Here is a 6,372-nt window from a genome sequence, read left to right as displayed (position 1 = left end):
AATGCTTGCTCGAGTGGGAAAGAAATTTTGTAGGGTGTGGGGAGCTGACTTTATTACCAGCGCTTCCCTCACCTCGTCTCCGCTCCTCGAGTAGGAAGTCAGAGCAGAGGCCTGATGGCATGGAAGGAGGAGAAGGGGCAGGACAGCGATGCACAGCTCGAAAACACACAGCACCCGTCGTTTGGGTGCCATGGACTGCTCCTACTGCCAGGTAGCTGTCTCAGCTGCTTGGCAGCACTGTGCTGATCGCCTTGCTGTGGCGAGGAGGAAGGTTTGTGGGCTTCCCCAGGGACGCGTTGAGCAAGGATTCTGCTCCGGTTTCAGCGTCCCTAGGGAGACCTCTGGGAAGAGTTTTTTCCCAGCTGCCGGAGGCTTCATCTTGAGCTCTGAGGTGTCCTGCTCTGGAAGCGTACCAGTTCAAACCAAAATTCGGTCTTTACCATAGGCCTGAATTTTCATTTCGGTGACTTCACCCATGAAGCTGTTCCCACTCTTTCCATACCAGGAACCCCCCGCCAGCTCCCTGGCTTCAGCCCTGCATCTCCCTGCAGGAAGTCCTTTGGGTCATGTATCCCTGTGTTTGTTCCTTAAAAACTGCCGACTGACCCCCCAAATTGCTTTAGAAGTCCAACCCAACCTTGGAGCACTTGTGCTCTCTGGAGGCTTGGGAAGGGCTCCGCAGACCACTCCTTGATCTCGATGGGAGCTGCTGGTTGTGGTGGGGAGGGAAACAGAGGCTTCGCTGCCAGCTCGTCTTCCCTATCTGTTCCATGATGGGACCTCTTTGGGGGCTTTCAACATAATGAGTCTAAGCTCAGCTGCATCGTGGTTCCCTAAGCCCATACAATAAAGTTGTATTAGGAAAACTAAACCCACTTTTTTGCCTTAAAGGAGACGGCATTGTCTTTGACGCTAATGAGAAGCTGACACTGCATGCTCCGTTCCCCTGAATAAATCCCCTGCTGAGCCGAGCATGTGAAAAAGCAGGCATCGAGCCTCCCTGGCAACGACCGCTTCATCGAACAGGGGTCGGTGCTGTCTGGGTAGGGTTTCTGGCATTTTGGCTGCCATCAGGTCTGGGGTTTTCAAAGAAAAAGGTTGCTCAGAGCATGTTCCTTGTGGTAGCATCACGGTTGGTGCATTGCAGCGGTGCTCAGCTGCAGGAACCTCACGGAGTCCAACAAGAAGTGCAGAGTCCTGCAGATGGAGGGGAACAAGCCCAGGCACCTGGAAGCACAAGGGTTAAGGGTATCCTGTGCTGCATTGGGAAAAGTATCGACAACAGGCCAAGGGAGGTGACCCTTCCCCTCCACCCAGCACTGGTGTGGCCACACCTGGGGTGCTGGGTCCAGTTCTGGGCCCCCCAGTACAAAGGGACATGGACGTACTGGAGAGAGCCCAGCACAAGATGTCAAAGGGCCTGGCGCACCTCTGCTGTGAGGAGAGGCTGGGAGAGGTGGGACTGCTCGCCCTGGAGAGGAGGAGGCTCGGGGAGGACCTCACCAATGCCTGTGAACACCTGAAGGGAGGGTTTCCCAGCGGGATGGGAAAATGGGTTTGGGCTGCTCCGAGCAGGGCTGGTGAAAGTATCAGCACGGGTGGGAGAAGGCTGTGGGAACAACGAGCAGGCTGGGGGGCGATGAGGCGCCGGCCACGTACGCCAGGGCTGAACAATGCCGCAGATGGGCCGATAACAGATTTACAACCCAGCGGCGCAGCGGAGGAAGAGGTGCGAGCCACAACAATAGCAGGAGCCAGGAGCCAGAGCCCCACTCACCCAGCCCACCGCCGAGCACCCACGCCGCAGTGAGCTTATGGCAGCTGATGTGCCAAAAACACAAGAAAAGCACACCCCGAAGCGTCGCCACGACGAAGCAGACAGCCTTTCTGCTCCACACAGTGTGATTCTGGTCCTGCAGTGCTGGGGGCTCAGCCCCTCCAGCCTCCTGCTCAGCATCGCTTCAGGGGCAGCGGTCCTGTGGTCGCTGCCCCTGGCCGTGCACAGCCTCTTGCTTTTTTTTTCCTCCTCCCCTGTGTTGTACTTGCTTTAGATCTAAGTGTGTGTGTATATATATGTGTGTGTACATATATTTTTTCCCCTCCCTTGTTTTTCCCTGCTGCCAATATTACATGGTTTCCAATACAGCCTCCTGCTGCTCTGCATTAAAGAAATCCCCCAAAACCCAAGCTGAAATAAAGCGAGCATGCCCGCTGTGCTCACCCACCCAGCCACTCGCTCTGGTCCCTATGCCTCCCTTTGGTGCTGGGGTGATCGAGGGGTGATGGATCTTGGGTCCAGCACAGCACAGACTGTGTGTGTACTACCAAAAGTGACTGCAGGTATATATACCATTCGCATGTGTGTCTAAAATATGTACGTATTCTGTAGCTCCTAGTAAATTAATATAAGACATTGACATGCTTAGTATTTAATATATAAAATAATTTAAAATTTAATATATAAGACACCAGTTTTCAATTTTAGAAGTAATGGTTCCCAGCGGGCAGGCTCACAAGCACACTGATGGAGCTCTACGTGTGTGCATGCTGCCTGCCCTGTCCCTGCACGCATGGCACGCGGAGGAGCGCTGCTGCTGCCGCCTTTGAATCCCTGTTTACTGCCTCTTATCAGCTCCTGCTGGGGGTTTTTTGAGTATTATTTGCAGTAAATATCCCTGACTTGAAAAAGGGTTGAGATGCATATGGAAAGAAAAATGAAAGCCTGAGCCATATCAAATTAACGTGTGTGTCAGCTTTCATCTGATGTCAATTAAGGCAGCTAGCGTAAACAAATTTTTACTTTAGAGTAACTATTTTTTTTAAAATTTTACTTTAGAACTCTTGCTAAAAGCCATGTTTTTGGTTCCACTCACCCCCTTTCTTGAACACCCTCCCCAAAACTGCTCCTATTGGCAGCACAGCTTAACTCTCCCTGCGCAGTGCTAATGTCCAGGAGGCCTCACTGTGTCCTGAGCCCCTGCCAAAAGGAAGAAATTATTATTATTATTATTATTATTATTACTAGTAGTAGTAGTAATAATAATAATAATACAACCCTGGTGCGCTGACACTGATGGGATGCATTTCTTTAGAAAACCACAATCCCCTTCCTTTTTAAACTGGTTTTATTCTACACATTTTTTTTGAACAACAGTCATAAAACATTCATTACAAAAATGTGCTAATATGGTTTTGTTTTGTGTTTTTTTTTGTTGTTGGTTCATTTTTGTGTTGTTTTTGTATACCAACGATCAGAAATTCACATTTTGAAAGGACAGCCATACTTTTAAGACACACATTCAAATACTTTACTTCCAGATACAATATTTTTAGGGGAATATAAATCGCTTACAAGGAGCAGATGTCAAAAGAAGAAGAAGAAAAAAAAAAAAAAAAGAAAAATTTCAGTTCTACCAGTTTCTTCACCTACATCTTACAAGCTCTTATGAGGCCAGTTCTGCAAGGTGTGGCTTCTCCACCCTTTCCAGCAGCGACTTTAAATACTTATTTTTTAAACCCAAAATGGGGCCCTAACCACCAACGGCTCCAGGCCTGATTTCTGCACTGAATTCAGTGCCTGCTTTCAGCCACAGACACCTCTGGTTCATTAACTAAATGGAAATTCAAGCCTCCACCCCGGTGCTCTCACGTGGAGTCAGCTCAGACATCCACCCATCCGAAAGCAAATATTTGGCTTCATTTGGTTTTCGTGCCGCTGGATTTCAGGGAATTAGGCAGGATAATTGCCCCCAAAAGTCATCTCTCCTTCTGTGATTGGTGAAAGGCTGGGAAAGCCCAGGTCTGGAGAAGTGTCGGGTCCTGTTCTGAAACGTGGATGCCAAAAACCCAGCGCCATCCATGCGGCGCGCTGGAAATCCCAAACGTCATCCTACTGACGCCACCCAGAAACGTGCTCTGGTAAACAGATCATCTCACACGCCATGACCAAAAATGTACAAAAAAAAAAAAGAAAAGAAAAAAAGCTTCATTCCTTGCTAAAATGGACACTAAGTCTAGCTGCTAACGATGCGCCTAAGAGCCGTGCTCCTCTTGGCAGCCGGAGCTGGAAGGTGCAGTGAGGAGGAGATTTTGGGAAGGATGTTCAGGAAAGAGGAGGCACTCGGGAGAGGCACGGCCTCCCTTGAGGAGGCCCGGGTGCTGCAGGCAGGACATAACCAGGTGCACAAATCTCGTTCTTCAAACACTGGGTTCGCAGGTGAGCTTGTTTTCCGAGCACTGATTCGGGTGCTGCAGGCAAAGCTGGGAGCCACAGGGTCACACCACCGTTGGGTCAGACACCAAGGCCATGTCCTGCAGGTCGCATTTGCCAAAATGTCCCCCTGGTGAAGGTAGTTGTGGCAGCAGGGATGGGTTTTGCTCTGCCGGGGAGGGTGAGGATGGGGATGGGGGCACCCAAAGCCCAGCGAGTCCTTGAGGTGGTAAGGGCATTGCAACATTTGCAGGGGAAAAAAAAAAAAAAGGCAATAATAAACCACAAAAGTGGTTGTGCAGGGGGAGAATGCGAAAGCACAGTGATAACCCTGGCGTGGCCAGGAGCAAAGTCCACTGTGCTTCCCAGCCAGCAAACCCGCGGGCAGTGCCTCTGTGGGAGGGAGCCGGCCAGGTGCTGAGGGCCCTGTTGGGCACATGGTGCTCCTGGGGGGCGAAAGGCAGCTGGGATTGAAAAGAAAATGCCTCACAGAGAGGCCCAAAAGGGGCAGGGGACTTGCAAGTGAACTGGGGCTTTCTGGCATGTTCCCATTTCCAACAGCCAGCTGACAAGAAGTGAACAGTGCCAGCATGAGAATTACCAAAGCCAAAATAACCGAGGTAACACCCAGAAAATGATGCTGGGCATGGATGTGCACGAAAGCCGGGGCAGCAGAAGTGAGAAATGGAGGGATGATGGTGCTGGATCTGTCCTCCCAGCTCTGCTTTGCACTTGTGGCTCCTCTGTGACCACCCAGAGCCAGGCTGGAAGCCACCTGAAGCTTCCTGAGATGCCATGGAAACATCCATTCCAGCTGGAGCAAGAAGAGTTAAACCCAGCATCTCACCCGGCCGTAAAAAAAAAAAAAAAAAAAAAAAAAAAAGAGGAAAAAAAAAAGACAACAACTCTTTTGAACACCCTGAAGCTAAAGATTTAGGAAGGCAGACCCAGCCAGCCCTTGCGCTGCGCTGCCGGGGCACGTCCCGCGCTTGATGTGCGCTTACATAAGGTGCGCGGTCGCCTGCAGCGCCAAGCGTGCCGCCGCCTCTGTCGGCAGGAGAAACTTGGTTTTTTTCATTAGAAAAAATAAGTACAAGGTCTTTTTTTTTTTTTTTTTCTACACAACCCTGCCTTCCTGCTTGGCCTCCTGTGCCCACCTCCCAGTGACCGCTCCAACCTTCGCCCTTCCAGCCACACACGCAAGCAGAGCATGGGGTGAGCCTTGCATCGCCTTTCCCGTGGCAGAGACTGGCCTCCTGTTGGCCAAGGGCTTGTGTTGACCAAGAGCACGACCTTGACCGGACAACAATGATGCCAGCAGGTTTGGGAGGCTGTTAACGGGCTTTGGTCCGTGATGTGGGCTGTACACCTTCCACCGAACCTGGGCAGCCCATGAATGCACATCTAAGTGCCCTCAATGATAAGAGGCTCCTCCAGGGAAAAAAAAAAATCAAAAAAAAAAAAATTTGGGGGTGTTGAGTGAGGCAGGGCTCTGTAGGCACCTCCACCCCTCCTTGGCTGCTGGCTGATCCAGCAGTGCAGCACCGAGCCCCCACGGCCCCAGGCACAGGCTCCTCCCAGGGCAGAGACCTTCGTGGGCAGGCTGAGGGTTTAGGGCAGGTGGAAATCAGCAAAATGTGGGGATTTAAGCTGTTAAATCGCTTTATGAGCTAGAGAGGTTTTACAGCCACAAAGTTGGCTGTGAAACCATTCACCCAGTGGGTGCAGTTACCGGGGGCTCTGCCTAGCAGCATGGGCATGGGCTGGGTTTGAGGCAGTGCTGCTTCTCCTATGGCTGGGCTGCAGAAGATATTTCTTTCATTTAACCCCCCCCCAAGCCCTCCTCATAGGGCACTAAGGTCAAAAATACAATTTGAAGAGCTTCATCGGCTTCAGCTGTGACTTCAGACTCCCAGACTTGCACAAGGAGCCACAAGGCAGCGGCTGCCTTCCTCCAGCTGCCTGCGGAGGAGCATCAGGTGACCCAAGGACCCAGGGCTGCTGGGTGCCACGGGCACCTTGGATCCCACTGGCACACATATGTGGGCTTCCTAAAATATGGTCAGGACAGCAGAGATGTGGCAGGGATGCCCTGTGGGAAAGGACGGGTAGGAGATGTCCTGGGAATGCGTGCTGAAGAAAGGGCAGGTTGAACAGACACC

This window comes from Cygnus olor, chromosome 13, assembly GCF_009769625.2.
Source record: "Cygnus olor isolate bCygOlo1 chromosome 13, bCygOlo1.pri.v2, whole genome shotgun sequence".
NCBI lineage: Eukaryota > Metazoa > Chordata > Aves > Anseriformes > Anatidae > Cygnus > Cygnus olor.
This window is presented reverse-complemented; position numbering follows the sequence as displayed.